This window comes from Aquarana catesbeiana, linkage group LG01 (assembly GCF_042186555.1).
Source record: "Aquarana catesbeiana isolate 2022-GZ linkage group LG01, ASM4218655v1, whole genome shotgun sequence".
NCBI classification, from domain to species: domain Eukaryota; kingdom Metazoa; phylum Chordata; class Amphibia; order Anura; family Ranidae; genus Aquarana; species Aquarana catesbeiana.
The window spans coordinates 797975247-797990443 of record NC_133324.1 but is presented as its reverse complement, the minus strand read 5'-3'; the positions used below and the strand labels follow the sequence as shown (position 1 = coordinate 797990443).

General features: G+C 42.1%; 1 protein-coding gene across 23 annotated transcripts in view; it reads left to right on the top strand.

The window, feature by feature from the left end:
• Window positions 1-15197, top strand: part of SORBS2 (sorbin and SH3 domain containing 2) — a 497996-nt gene that overhangs the window by 89335 nt on the left and 393464 nt on the right. For 18 of the 23 annotated variants that reach the window (XM_073607562.1, XM_073607516.1, XM_073607502.1 and 15 more), the window contains exons 2-3: window positions 3573-3709; window positions 13699-13808. The exons of 1 other annotated variant lie outside the window; for it this stretch is intronic. The gene's annotated coding sequence lies outside the window, so the exon portion shown is untranslated. Of the gene's footprint in view, window positions 1-3421; window positions 3710-13698; window positions 13809-15197 lie in introns of those variants that run through there. 4 more of the 23 variants (XM_073607523.1, XM_073607450.1, XM_073607461.1 and 1 more) reach the window with 3 other exon arrangements.

Genomic DNA, 15197 nt, shown 5'->3' with positions numbered 1-15197 from the left:
AAATATAAGCTTAGGCTCCATTCACACCTATGCAGTTTGCTTTTGAGCATTTCTGCAGAGCTTTTTGCTGGGTTTTTTTTAGGTTCTTAATGTCGATTTTGCCGTGATTTTTGTTGTGCAAATTAAAAAACGCAAATCGTGGCAAAATCCCAGTAAAACTCACTGCATGCTTTTCTGCATCTTCTCCATTGAAGTCTATTGAACCAAAAATGCAAAAAAAGCACAGTTTTGCATTTAAAAAAGTCCCTGACCCTCTCCAAAAACACAGAGGTACAAAAATGCATTGATGTGAATGTGTTCCATAGGAACCCATGTAAATAAAAGTCCTGCGTTTGTGCAAAAAGCATGAAAAAACGCATTGGTGTAAAGCCTAAGGCCCCTTTCACACGATCGGACCGTTCAGGTCCGCCTGTCAGTATTGATGGCGGACCTGAACGGGCACTCCATGTTAGCCTATAGAGCGATGGATGTCAGCGGTCCGATCTGCAAAAAGCAGACGGATAGCCTTACGTCCGGATCAGTCGCTGGCGGATCGGATGAGATCTGATGAAAACGGACATGCTGTCCGTTTTCATCCGATCCCTCCATAGGCAGCAGCGGCGCCTGAGAAGCCCCTCCCCACTCAGTGAGCAGAGAGGGACCTGTCATCCGCCGGCTCAGCGGAGATCAACGGAGAGATCTCCCGCTGAGCCGGCGGACTGAGGCGGGCTCCGTGGAAGCGGAGTCCGCCTCGTGTGAAAGGGGCCTTACTGGGATTTTCTTTTTTTTTTTTTTTTTACCAAAAATGTGTAGCTGAATACATATTTGCCTAAATTGATTTTATACATCTTTTTATTTATTTTATTTATCTTTTATTTATCTTTTTGTGTTTTATAGCAAAAAGTAAAAAATATTGGTTTTTTTTTTTTGTTTTTTTTTCAAAATCTTCTGTCTTTTTTTGTTCATAGCACAAAAAAAAACAAAAAACAAAACGCAGCGTTGATCAAATACAGATCAGAAAGCTCTATTTGTGGGGAAAAAAAGCACATCAATTTTGTTTGGATACAGCGTCACACGACCATGCAATTGTCAGTTAAAGTAATGAAGTATCTTATCGCAAAAAATGGCTTGGTCATGAAGGGGGGTAAATCTTCCGAAGCTGAAGTGGTTAAAGAAGGGTAGATTGTGCTGTTGTTTTTTGTTTTGTTTTTTTCAAAATCGTCTGCGTTTTTCTGTTTATAGCACAAAAAATAAAAAATGCAGAGTTGATCAAATACAGATCAGAACGCTCTACACAATTTTCTTCAGCTGACATACTCTTTTCTTCTACTCCTGTTTTGGATAAGATAGTACAAGCAAGGTCAACTAACGGTCTTACCTCTGTGACATATAGGGCGCTGTTAGATAAGTTCCTATTTAATTTTCCCATTCGCACCAGGGCTGGGTGGGAACAAGATATTGGCCCTATCCCTGAAGGGGATAATATCCTTCACTCTTTGCCTCTTGTCTCTCTCTCTCCATCACATTAAGGGCTCTTTCACATAGACGATCCGTATGTCCGTTTTTCATCCTTCCGTTTATCGGATGAAAAACGGGCATACATGTATCCCTATGGAATAGCGGATGTCAGCGGATGAACGTCCGCTGACATCCGACCCGCTCTGATCCGAAAAAGTGTAACGGAGGAAAACCCTACTTTTCCATCCATTTTCGGATCGGATTGGGTGATGACGGACTCTACGGTCCGTCATCATCCGATCCCCCATAGGGGAGAGCGGCACTCTGACAGGTCCGTGGACCTGTCATCTTCCTGCTCAGTGGGGATCGGCAAGCGGGTGTTCACGGGGCGGATCATGACTGATCTGCCCCGTGTGAAAGAGCCCTAACTGTTTTTTTTTGGGGGGGGGGGGGGTTATGTTGTATTGTTTTGTTATATGGAATGTTGTTTGTATCATCTGTCTGTAATGTTGTCAATGTCAAAAAATAATAAAACGAATTTAATTGAAAAAAAAACAAATACAGAACAGAAAGCTCAATATGTAGGGGGAAAAAAAAGGCCATCAATTGTATTTGGGTACAGTGTCGCACGATTAGTAAATTAGTAAGACCCCATACACACTATTAGATTTTCTGCACATTTTTGTCTTCAGATTTACCAAATCCATGTAGTACAAGGACCTGCCTGATTGCATACAAATTGAAATTCTTAAGGTTTGACCTCATATTATATGGTTTTGGTAAATCTGAAGACAAAAATCTGCAGAAAATCGAATAGTGTGTATGGGGTCTAAGGCTCCGTTTCCACTAGTGCGACTTGTCATACAACTTTAGACACATAAATTTGCATGACAAGTCACAGCCCATTGATTTCAATGGCACCCGTTTCCATCTATGCGACTTAAAGTTGCAGCGACTTTGAAAAGGTTCCTGCACTAATTTGATGCGACTTTGATCCAGAGACTGTAAAGTTGCATCAAAGTCGTACCCTAAATCGCGTGGCTTTGGGGTCACAATAGTGGAAGCGTAGCCTTAGGCTCTGTTTCCACTAGTGCGACTTTTCATGCGACTTGGGACTGAAAAGTCGCATGACAAATTGTATCCCATGATTTCCAATGAGTACCGTTCATATCTGTGCGACTTCAAGTCGCAGCGACTTCAAAGTAGTCCCTGCACTACTTTGGTCCCACTTTGATGCGACTTGAGGTCCATAGATACAGGCATTGCTTCAAATCGCGGTAAAAAGTCGCGGTAAAATCGCGGTAAAAAATCGCGGCAAAATCACGCGACTTTGGGGACGCACTAGTGGAAACATAGCCTTAAGGCCCCTTTCACACTTGTGCGCTCATGCAACTTTGCCACGACTTTGATGCGATTTGAAGCAATCTGCATGTGTAATCTTGAGGTCTAAGTCACCTCAAAGTCGGACCAAAGTAGTGCAGGGGCTGCAACTTGAAGTCGCACAGATATGAATGGTACTCATTGGAAATAATGGGGTACGACTTGTCATGCGACTTTGCAGTCCCAAGTTGCATGATAAGTCACACAAGTGTGAAAGGGGCGAATGATTTTTCAGAATTTCGTATAAACGTTCCAATAGAAAACTAATCGGGTATGGTCAGCGCCATGGTTGCTTTACATGTAGTGCCCCTCGCTGGGGGCTCAGAGGAATCTTTATTACACTATAATGGGAGACTGGTCCAGTGCCAAGTGTAAGATATGTATAGAGGAGGACTGGTGATAAGAGTTATAGTAGAGTTCTCCCCATCACTATGCCTCCATGGATTTGTGTCACTTCTACCTGACACCGTCCTGTGCTGCTATCAGCTAGCGTCCCTCTATGTCATCGCCTTGTCCTGAAAAGTGACCCAGACTGGCACGCACGCTGTGCTTCCTTCAGTATTAATGTGCCGGTGAAGGGCCCGTGTGATAGGTGGCCCCTGGAGAGGAAGAAAGGGAGGTCTCTGTGTGCACTGGCTGATTGCAGACAAACCCGTCTGCTTTGGCTGGAAATAGCTCAATGCTCTGAGAACAGTAGCAGCTGAAATTCCTGTCTCTTCACTGACTGCCTGTGTCTCTCTTCCTGCTCCTTGTAGGCTTATTCTGGATCTGGCCAAAACCGAAACTGTTACAGCTGAAAGTCCTGGTTTAAATAAACACTAACTGCAGAGGAGAGGAGCAACAGCTTGTACCTGGACTGCACTTGTCCTGGAGCCCTGCACACACCTGCCCGGTATGTACTGTCATCTCACCTGCCTGTATGTACTGTCATCTCACCTGCCTGGTATGTATGTACTGTCATCTCACCTGCCCGTTATGTACTGTCATCTCACCTGCCTGTATGTACTGTCAACTCACCTGCCTGGTATGTATGTACTGTCATCTCACCTGCCTGTATGTACTGTCATCTCACCTGCCTGTATGTACTGTCAACTCACCTGCCTGGTATGTATGTACTGTCATCTCACCTGCCTGGTATGTACTGTCATCTCACCTGCCTATATGTACTGTCATCTCACCTGCCTGTATGTACTGTCAACTCACCTGCCCGGTATGTACTGTCATCTCACCTGCCTGGTATGTATGTACTGTCATCTCACCTGCCTGGTATGTATGTACTGTCATCTCACCTGCCTGGTATGTACTGTCATCTCACCTGCCTGGTATGTATGTACTGTCATCTCACCTGCCTGTATGTACTGTCATCTCACCTGCCTGGTATGTATGTACTGTCATCTCACCTGCCTGTATGTACTGTCATCTCACCTGCCTGGTATGTACTGTCATCTCACCTGCCTGGTATGTACTGTCATCTCACCTGCCTGGTATGTACTGTCATCTCACCTGCCTGGTATGTATGTACTGTCATCTCACCTGCCTGGTATGTACTGTCATCTCACCTGCCTGGTATGTATGTACTGTCATCTCACCTGCCTGGTATGTATGTACTGTCATCTCACCTGCCTGGTATGTACTGTCATCTCAGCTCTCTATGTGGCCATCTTTACATCTTGCCGCTCACTGCTGTTTTTTTAGTGTACTGTTCCTCTGCTGTGATCATTAGCAATAGCTAATGATCCCAGCTCTTTTTTCCTGAAAGTTTAGCCAAGGGAGGCTTAGTGCTAAGCCCTAACAGGATGAATGTTATCATTGGAAGTAAATGCCTGACTTGTGTGTCACATTAGACGCTACGCCGAGCAACACCAGCACTGTTGGTGTCATAGAGCCTGACAAAAGTTTAGTAATCTTTTAGGAATAGGTCAAAATAAATAAAGGTTTTGTCCTCGGTGATTGTCAGCACACCTGCCAACAATGTGCTGTGATTACATCGTGCAGGATTTTAGCTTTGGAAGATTTGACAGCCTGACAATTGTTTGTCTCGTGAGCTGAAGTTGAGTTTTTTTTTTTTTTTGTTGTTTTGTTTCACGGCTTTCTAAACGTTGACAGACTGTCATGTAGGTAGTTCGGTCTTTCATGTAGTCAGTTTAGTTATAAGATCAAGGTGTACGACCAGGAATCAGAGAAGACGTTATTGTTGGTCTCGCCTTTATCGGTAATCTATTTGCTTCTGCACAGCTACAGCTTTCAGTGTGTGTACTGTTGTAGTATATTTGTGCTACGGGTAGTAAATATTTAGGTTATGTACACACAAGCTGAGAAATCCATAAAGGGAGTTGTAGATACTGGTTAGAAGTCTGTCTCACAGTAGTGCGACAAACGACACGTCCGATTTCATGTAACTGTCACTAAGGTTTATATGAATTTGTTGCAGATCGCCCCAGAAGAATTTTGTCTGCGACACAATAAAAACACAATTAAGTCTTGATTCACACTAGTGCTGCTGCAGCATGATGCGTTTTCACAGTGTGAATTTGTTACGCATTCTTGGCGCATTTTTTAAGGTTCATGCATTTTTTTTTTTTTTTTTTTTTTTTTTTATGTAGGAGAAGGAGACTGGATTTTATACACAAAACTCTAACAAAAACACATTAAAAATGCATGTACATCCGTTTTTGGTGCATTTCCATTAGGACCCTTTCACAACTAATGCAGTGGGATGCAGTTGGCCGCAGTTTGATGTATTTTGGACTGTACTTCAACTGCATAGACAGTCCAAAATAAAGGTAATCCTATGGGCATAGTTCACATTATAGTAGTACAGTGGAGCACAATCATAAATACAGGGGCATGCTGCATTTTTACACCCCGCAAACGCGCAAAAATGCATGCAAATGCACTGCAAAGCATCACAGTGCACATAGAAGCCAAGGGAAAGAAAAAAGGAAGTCAGCTAAAAGGACAAATGCAAATAGAAAAACGCATGTCAACTACATGTGCATGCAAACCAACTGCATGTAAACGCACATCAAATGCATGCATTTGTGCAAGGAAAAAATGCCCAGTAGATGTGCAGTTTCAAGTGTGAATGGACCCTTGCAGTCTATGGGGCCAAAAACACACTGCAACTGCACCAAAGAGGCATCTGCATCTTTTCAAAAACGCACTGCAGCTGCACTGCATTGATGTGATTGGGCACCATAGAGAATAATGTAATTGTCATGCAGTGCAGCATGACAGTAAACAGGACAAAATGTACTAGCATGAACAGGGCATTACTCTAATGTGGAAGAGGTCTTAGCTACCTCCACTTTCCTTATGACCGATATAGTAGTATCTTTTTTTTAATTAATTTGTCTCAACAGTTGGGCCAGCAGTAAAAATGTCGCAAATAAGGACTAAATGAATATGTAATAATGAAAATTATGAGTTTGGCACAAATGAAAATATATACTGCCAGAAATGTGTTGGAAATGCAGTGTTGAATCACCCCCAATGTGCGTCTTTTAGTTGCTGATTGTCTGAATGCGGCTAGTTCTAGAAATGTTTTTTTCCTGTTTTGTTTTTATGGGGACTGCTAGAACTGTACGTATCCTGGGTGCCAGCTGTACCATCTTTGGATGTATTCAGACTTACATTGAATGTGTTCAGTGGATAGGTTTGTCCAGGCACTACCAATGGGGTGTTTACAATGTAGCTAGTTGAATTCTCTGTGCAAACACTGTTATAAATATACCGCATGCAGAACGTAGTAGTAGTAGTAGAAGATTCCCCATAGACAGGAGATGACAGTTTTATGATTTGAGGCAGACACTGACTACTCTAAGAAATGAATGTCAGCTGTCCAGGTTAGAAATCCTGTTGCGATCACTATTGTTGCTCAGTGACGTGCAAATAAGAAGCACCAGTAGTGTTCTCCCAGCTCCCTAATCTATGGGAATAAATGCATTATCTGTTAATTTGTTGGTGTTAACAGCTACAATTTAGAGTACATGAACATGGATGTTATGAAATTACTGATCATATACATAGGATCATGCTGGAAGAGGCCAAAAAAAGTAAGGTGCATGTGTTTATATGCATAGGGATGTACAGCGTAAAATTCTACTTCTATTCCTTTTACCTGTATATATTTGTACATCTATGTGTTACACACTTTTATATACATGCTTAACACTCCATGCACACTAAGCTAAAAAAAAACCGCTGGATTAAAAAATGCTGTTAATAGCTTTTTGTAGTAGCATTTTAGGAGCGTTTCTGCTGGAAAAACGCTCCAAGAAACTCTACAAAAACAATTTTTTTTTTTTTCCTGCTCCTAGCTGAAGCTCAAAAAACGCTAATAGCCTTGAGTTGTGTGCATGGACACTATTTAGCTTCTAGGAGCAGAAACAATGCTGATAATGGCTTCTAGGAGCTTAAAAAAAAAACGCTAGTGTGCATGGAGTCTAAGACCCCTTTCATACTGAGCCGCCCCATGCGTCAGCGGTAAAGCGGCACTATTTTTAGCGCCGCTTTACCGTAGTTTTAGCGGCGCTATTCGGCCGCTAGCGGGGCGGTTTTTGTGACGTCCTGCCAGCGCTTTCACACTGGGTTTGCAGCTAAGGCTTTTTTCAGGCGCTTTACAGGCTCTATTATTAGCGCTGTAGCGCCTGAAAAACACCTCAGTGTGAAAGAGGTCTAAATGACTGAATTCAGGTTTTTCTATTTTGATTTTAGGGATATGAATGAAGTGCAATTTTCCTGATCTTAACACTCTGGGGGGGGGGGGGGGGGGGTGTATTACTAAAATTGGTGCATACAGCTGTGCATAGTAACCAATCAGCTTCCAGGTTTTATTGTCAACTTAATTGAACAAGCTGAAGTTAGAAGCTGAAGGTTTCTATGCACAGCCTCACCAGATTCTGTGTGCACTTGTTTTAGTAATCTACCCCCACTGTGTACATGGGTCCATTGAAAACAATAGAACTGTGGTAAAGCGGATCTTCCCCCTAAACCTAATGCCCTCATGCCCTGCCTTCTTTACCTTCCTTTATAAAGGGATAAACACCTATTGTGCTGCAATGCAGTACTTCCATATTTTCTGCTTAGGTGAGAATGACAGCTGGGGCCCCCCTTCTAGAGTCTGTGTGTCCGCGGATTTGTCGTAGGGCTTCAGGTTTGCACGCGTGTTTCTCCATACATCTGCGTGCATACATTACACACGTGTGTGTAAATATAGATAGCATGGAAAACTTCCTTATTCTTGCACGCATGCGGAAAAATATTTTGTGTGTATACAGATGTGTCAAAGGGCTCTGCCAGGACCTGATGGCTGGACAGAGCTCTTCAGCACCTCTGCGGAGCAATAATAGAGGTGCCAGAGGGTGGGGAGTGAGGCAAACAGACATGAGACTGAATTTCCTTTTTAAAGCCAAACTTTACCCATAACCGCTTGATAAAAAATAATATTCTTTAGCAAAGAACATACATCCCACATTAATAATGGTTTTACCAAAATTAGTGCGCACTGTAATTGCCCCCAGCATTGCTCCTGTTTATTCTTGTCAAGGCTGCCATTTTTCTGCAGCCCAGAGCCCCTGAGCAGCAGTAAATCTTTTGTCTGTCAGCAGAATGAAAAAAAAAAAAAAAAAATAAAGAGCAACTAAGCATGCGCAAAGCAGGGTGAAACAGTGTATTACTGGTACTTATTTTCAATGCTTCACATAGCTATACCTGCAAAAGGGGCCAGCCTGAAGTTATCCAACAGAAATCAATTTTCTGACTATAGTTCCATGCAGTACTGATAAAAAAAATTAGTACTGCTGTTTTCATAAACTCTTATTGTCAGAGGATCCTGGACTGATCTGCATGGCTGTCTGTCCTGCTATATCTACGGAAATCTGAATATTTTCTCATTTTAACGGTCTCCAAACTGCATGGTGTCGCAGCTTAGGGTCAGGATTTTTTTTTTTCCCCCACATTTCTGCAGGTAGGGCAGCCCATTGAAATGCATAGGTTGTCCTACATGCAGAACCCAGCCGCAGTGATGTGAACCTAGCCTTAGATGTGAATATGGAGTAATAAAAAATGTTGTACGTGGCTGCATTGTTTTTGCATTGTTAGTAACTAATCTGGAATCTTTTGTTCTTAATATGAAAATCAATGATTCCCTGTCATGAGTAATTCTAGCTCTGCTTGCTAGTTGAACACACTGGGCTTATTGGTGATAGTTGTGGTTTTACTTTGGGATGTGCAGAGTACTAATACTGGAAACAGGTCAGTGGGAATGCCAAGGGTCTTATCCTCACTCCTGTTAGTAGATTGTTTAAAAAAATTCCTTAGTGTAGGGTGATAGCTCATATCTCTAGCCGCTTAAGTCATCCCAAATTATGGACTGAAGTCCTTCCCTAAGACTGGAGACGCCGAGTCTCCTTTGGGATGCCTTCCTTTTTTAGGCTCCTGCTCACCTTGGTGTCCTCTTGCAGTGAGGATGATGTTGGTGACGCTGTGTGTGCATTGGCTCTCTACTCTACAGACCACCACGTTCCCTAAAATCACTGCGACTATTGGGCTGATCCAACAAGGAAAAGAAAACATACCCTATAAATCCATAGCAGACAATACGCAGTCACTCTGATTCCATTGGTTGCTTTAGATTACTTAACTTTGTACAACATAATTGCCCTTTACACGGCTTTATCAATTAAGCCCATCTGTAATCATTTACATGATGTACAATTCTGTATTAATCGGGTAATGATATAATACCAAGCACTTTGAAGTAAAGTGGAACTTCACTCTCCCAATCAACATTGATTATTTTTAATACTTGTACTACTAGCATTAGTAAATAGATAGGAAAGTATATCATATTTACTTGTTTTTTTATTTATTTATTTATTTTTTACATTTCTTCAGTTACCTCCTGGTTTCTTGCCTAGGCAAATGATGTCATACATCCCAAGAGGAGGAGGGGTTTTCTCAGCTAAGCACACTCTCCTGCGTGCATGCTTGATGTAAGGGCAGATGGATTCCAGAAAGTAAATGCTACATGAATGATTTGCCCTTACTCAAGGTGGCCATGGCCAGAAATGCTAGAAGGTTATTTTTTAAAGTGATTTCTCAACAAAATAAAGCCTAGAGACATGGATGGATGGGGAAGTTTGCTTAGAATAATAAAAATGAATGAAATAGTGTTTTTGTTTTGTCGTGCTCAGATGCAGTGAAGATCCACTTAAAGCGGTTGTAGACTCTACTTTGTTATTTTTACCTACAGGTAAGCCTATAATAAAGCTTACCTGTAGGTAAAATAAATAGCATGCACCATTTAGGAGATATTCACCTTGCATGTATCTGCTGACATCAGCGGCGCATGCACTCTGAAGGTCCAGCATACCGCGCTTAAAGGGCTCATGCTCACAGGACGTTTTTACAGCTGCTGTTAGGGGCGTTTGACTTTTTTTTTTCTTGTAACTGCCTCTAAAAACACCTCCATGTTAGCCTATATTTCTGTGAGGGGAGTCACTTTGGGTGGGGGACTTGTGGAACCCAGCTTACCTTGGAGAGGAAACTCCGTGTTTAGCTCTCCAGGCCCCTCCTATGTATAAATGACCCTGTGTCCAATAGAGGCACAGGGTAACCGAGAACCCCAGTCTACAGTAATCTGTTCTAGTCGGACTCACTGTACAGCCACACTGGAATATTGTATGTATTGTGTGTGGTGTCTCATGCTGTTTGACTCTTTGCTGGGATCGTTTGGGGTGTGGCTGTGTCCCATTGTTCTGTTGTGTCTGTCTGCCTTAGGAGAAATGTATTATGGGATGGATGTTTTGTATTTGTGTTCCTGGCATGTGGACTGGGGTCAGGGTGGAGAGGGGAGGGGCGAATTCCTCCAACAACTCTCCCTGCTGATTGGACAGTTTACCCCGCCCTGAACCAAAGGGAGGGGGGAGTTGTTCCCTGAGTGTATACCTGTGTACCTGTGTTTGAATAAACAGTTTGATGTTTTTCACCCTACATTGAGTTACGGGTAATGACTGGGTGAGCTAAGGGGTCTTGGATAGTGCTGGTTCTGGACAAAGGAAGCATTTACGGCGGACATAGTCCTGTTGAGTACGGGGATCTGTCACAGTGTCCATGCACACATAAACTGTCAGAGGCGTTTGGCGGCATAAGCATGTAGGTGCAGTAGAAAAAAATGACAGCTTGTGCTTCCAGGATAAAAACAATCTGTAAAAACGAAAAACGCATCTAAATGCGTCAAGCCGCGTTTGGCCCCGTTTGACGTTTTTAGGCGGGTTACATTATATGGGGTGTTTTTCATGAAAAAACATGCAAAAACGCTAACGCCAAAAAACGCAGGAAAACCCACAGTAAAGCTAAAGTAAAAATGCGGATAAATGCGAAAAATGTGCGTTTTTAGCGCTGCTGTAGTGCAGACGTTTTTAAAACCTTCTGTGTGCATGAGCCCTTAGAGCTTCTTCCTGGAAGCTCTGATAATATTTTAGTACATGTCCTTTTTTTCTGATTTTGCATTATTTCTTGTATTAAAGTCATTGTAAAGTCTCATTCTTTGTTATTTTTATAGAGAGAAGAAACAAATGTTATACTTACTTACCTGCCCTGTGCAGTAGTTTTGCACAGAACAGCCCAGATCCTCCTCCTCTCAGGTCCCTCTTGGGCTTTCCTGGCCCCTCCCTCCTGTCGAGTGCCCCCATAGCAAGCAGCTTGCTATGGGGGCACCCGAGCCGAGCCACAGCTCCATGTGTTTGGACACGGAGCCCCGGTTCGGCCCCCCCACCTCTCACGATTGGCTAACTGACTTTGACAGCAGCGGGAGGGAGACAGCTGAGGGACTCGTGGACATCGCTAGATAGAGAGGGGGCTCTGGTAAGTATTAGGGGGTGCTGGAGTAGCTGCTGCACACAGAAAGCTTTTTATCTTAATGCATAGAATGCATTAAGATAAAAAAAACTTCTGACTTTACAACTCCTTTAAACCTGAAATTATAGTGTTTAAGTGATACCCTTTATTGGCTAACCAACGTTATTAAAGATGAAAACTTTCCGGATAACTTACATTTTTTTTTTTTTTTTTGCGTTTTATTTAAATATTTCTTTACTTATTGGCATTTCTGTAGTAATCTTCAAAAAATGGTCCTTGAATATGGCTCAGTTTTGCGTCATTGGGTTCATTGTTGCGTGTGTTTTTTTTTGGTTTTTTTTTGTTTTTTTTATTTATTTTTTTTGGTACTCTAAACTTAAATACTTTTTTAGTTTGCTAAAGAGCTGTCTATCATAAACCATTACTTTTTTCATTCTATTTATTTAATGATTTTTATCGCTGCTGATCTCCTGCATGTTCTTTGCAGCTACTTCCATTCTATATACAGATGCTCCTGAGACTGCTGCAGGTCATTTCCTAGGTTAGGTTTTCGTGATGGTGACAACAGTGGACCATGCCTATGTAATGTGTGACCGCATGGCCATTTGTAGACACCGTTGGGAAAGCGTGTGACAGGGGGGCACACGGAAGAAGAATTGGGAGACGGAGATACAGCTTTGGGACAGAAAATTCAAGATGCACCGTAACAAGGGTCCCACGGGATATTCAGGTCTGCAGATTTAGAAAAGACTGAAACTTAATTTTAAATGACAATCTATGAGATCTAGTGATTGGTTTTACATCTACTTTTTTGGCAGCTGAAAATTGCCATGGTTGTTTTTGGCACAGAAGCATCAGCACACATTTCAGCACATAAAGTTTTACTGCCATATGTGGAATGAGTACATTTTTGTTGCCAAAATTTATTGGGAAAAAATACTTGTACTGCTTATAATATTTTAATATTGTATCCTTTTATCATAATCCTAATCCCGAATTGAAGTCTAGCCATGAACCCAATCCTGATACTGAAACCTTACTTTTCAGCCTAACTACTAACCGATCTATTATAAGATTGCATTTTCTATTCTATCTTCCATGGAAGGTGACCATTCATTAAAGATACAATGCCCCCCCTTCTGCTCAGTGTCTGGAGACCGTTATGTGTATGGCAGCTATAAACTTAAATTATAACTTAAACTGACTATAAGCGTATTGAAATTCTGTTGATTCAGCAGGAATTGGCTGAATTTTGGTCCGTGTGAACCTCTCTCTGTTGAAAAGAAGTTGGCCATTAGATCGGGCTCTATCGAAAGGTCCTGCTGCAAAACCAGCATGTAGGCTGGTGCAATCTACCTTCAGCCACAGCAACATTGCAGAGGGAGAGGAAGTCAAGGGGAACATGGTTTCTTTATGTTTTCCCAGGTCATTGGAGGAGCTATCTGATTGGATGCTTCTGGCCCATGTAACTCTGGTGGCCATCTTGGGTCGGGCAGAGTCTATTTAAGACACTGACTCCTGGGCTTGGTGCGCTTTTCACGTGTGTGTAGTGTAGGGACAGGTACTGTGATTAGCAGTAGGGAGCGGTTCCAGATGCTTCCAGGAAACCTCCCGTTTTGGTATGGACCACCCAGGCCACATTCTGCCTCTCCAGACAGATGCTGTTGACACACTTGAGACCTGCTCTGCTACACATTGCTGTTACATCCTGTGAGTGTTCCCAGTCCAAGTTCTGTTTCCTGCAACTGGACTTTGAGTGTTTACTGCCGCTGCACCGCGCAGCACCTCCACAAGCATTTGATCAGCTACTGCAGCCAATCTGTGTATTCTAAAGTCGGGGCAGTACAATCCCTGCTTTCAGAATACAAATGCGCAGCGGGGGGGAGATCCCTGCATCCACATCTCTTGTGTGGATGTGGAAATCTAAGGGTTTTTTTTTTTTTTTTTCAATCAGCTTGTATATGTTCAAAGTGTATACCCAGCTTGAAGGCAAACTTTTTTTTTTTTTTTTTTTTTCAGATTGGGATAGAGTGGCAAGGATTCGAACAGCTGTCAGGTTATTAATGCTGTCATTGCTCCTGAATAGAGAGAATCATCCTGTCTAGTTGTCCCGATCACTTATGTCAAAGGTAATGAAAGTCAGCATACCAATCAATATACGCTTATTGGGATTTAAAAAAAAAAATATGTAGCAGAATACATTTCGGCGTAAATTTATTAAGAAATTCGATTTTTTTTTTACTTTTTTTGTTTTTTTTTGTTTTTGTTTTTATGTTTTTTTACATTTTTTTTTTTTCCCCAAAATTGTTGGGTTTTTTTTGTTTATAGTGCAAAAAATAAAAGCCGCAGAGGTGATCAAATACCACCAAAAGAAAGCTCTATTTGTGGGAGAAAAAGGACATCAATTTTATTTGGGTACAGCGTTGCATGACCGCGCAATTGTCAGTTAAAGTAACGCAGTGCCTTATCGCAAAAAATGGCCTGGTCCTTAAGGGGGTGAAACCTTCCAGGGCTGAGGTGGTTAAAAAGAAAAAAATCGAATAACATATGTATTCTTAACTTTAAAAAAATTCCCTTCTATTGCTCTCAGCCTCCTCCGCAAATTAATTTTGTTTTTGCTACTGCAATCAGAAATTCTGTTAGAGGGTGACTACGTTCATTCTCCATGATGCCACTGTATCTACGGATGTAGCCACATTCTCTTGCTTCCTTCCAAGACGGACTGTGGGATTTGTGATGTTTATAGAGCCGTACACATGACCGCAACTGTGGGAGCTCATAGAGGACATTACATGGAGGCAAAAAAGCACAGTGAGAAATGATTAAGGCCGGGTTCACATAGGTGCAGCCACGGTTTCCAGCCTGAGGTCCAGTGCATTTCTGTTTACCGGTTCAGGTGTGATTCAGGTCAGAATTTTTGCCTGTATTCACAACTGAACCTGACCCAAAAATGCACAAGACCCTTTTGGAGTCTGCACCGCTGTCGCCCCCGAACATGTGTGAACTGTCTCCATTGAGAGCCGGTCACAATTGCATGTCATGCGACTTGGATGTGGTGAAAACCACATTCAAACATATGTGGACCCAGCCTAAAACGAAAAATAGATTTTAGGGTCATTAAGTTGTGGATATGTGCAGATTATTTGTTTGGAAATAAGGCTTTGGGGGTTATTTACGAATGGCAAATCCACTTTGCACTACAAGTGCAAACTACAAGTGCAAAGTGCACTTGGAAGTGCAGTCGCTGTAAATATGAGGGGCAGATCTGAAATGAAGGGAAGCTCTGCTGATTTTATCATCCAATCATTTGCAAGCTAAAATGCTGTTTGTTTGTTTTTTTAATTTTCCTTGCATGTCCCCCTCGGATCTACAGTGACTGCACTTCCACTGTAGTTTGCACTTGTAGTGCAAAGTGGATTTGCCTTTCGTAAAAAACCCCCTTAGTGTCACTTTTAATGTCAATATTCATTTTGCTAAAACTTACACTATACTACCAAAAGTATTGGGACTCCTGCCTT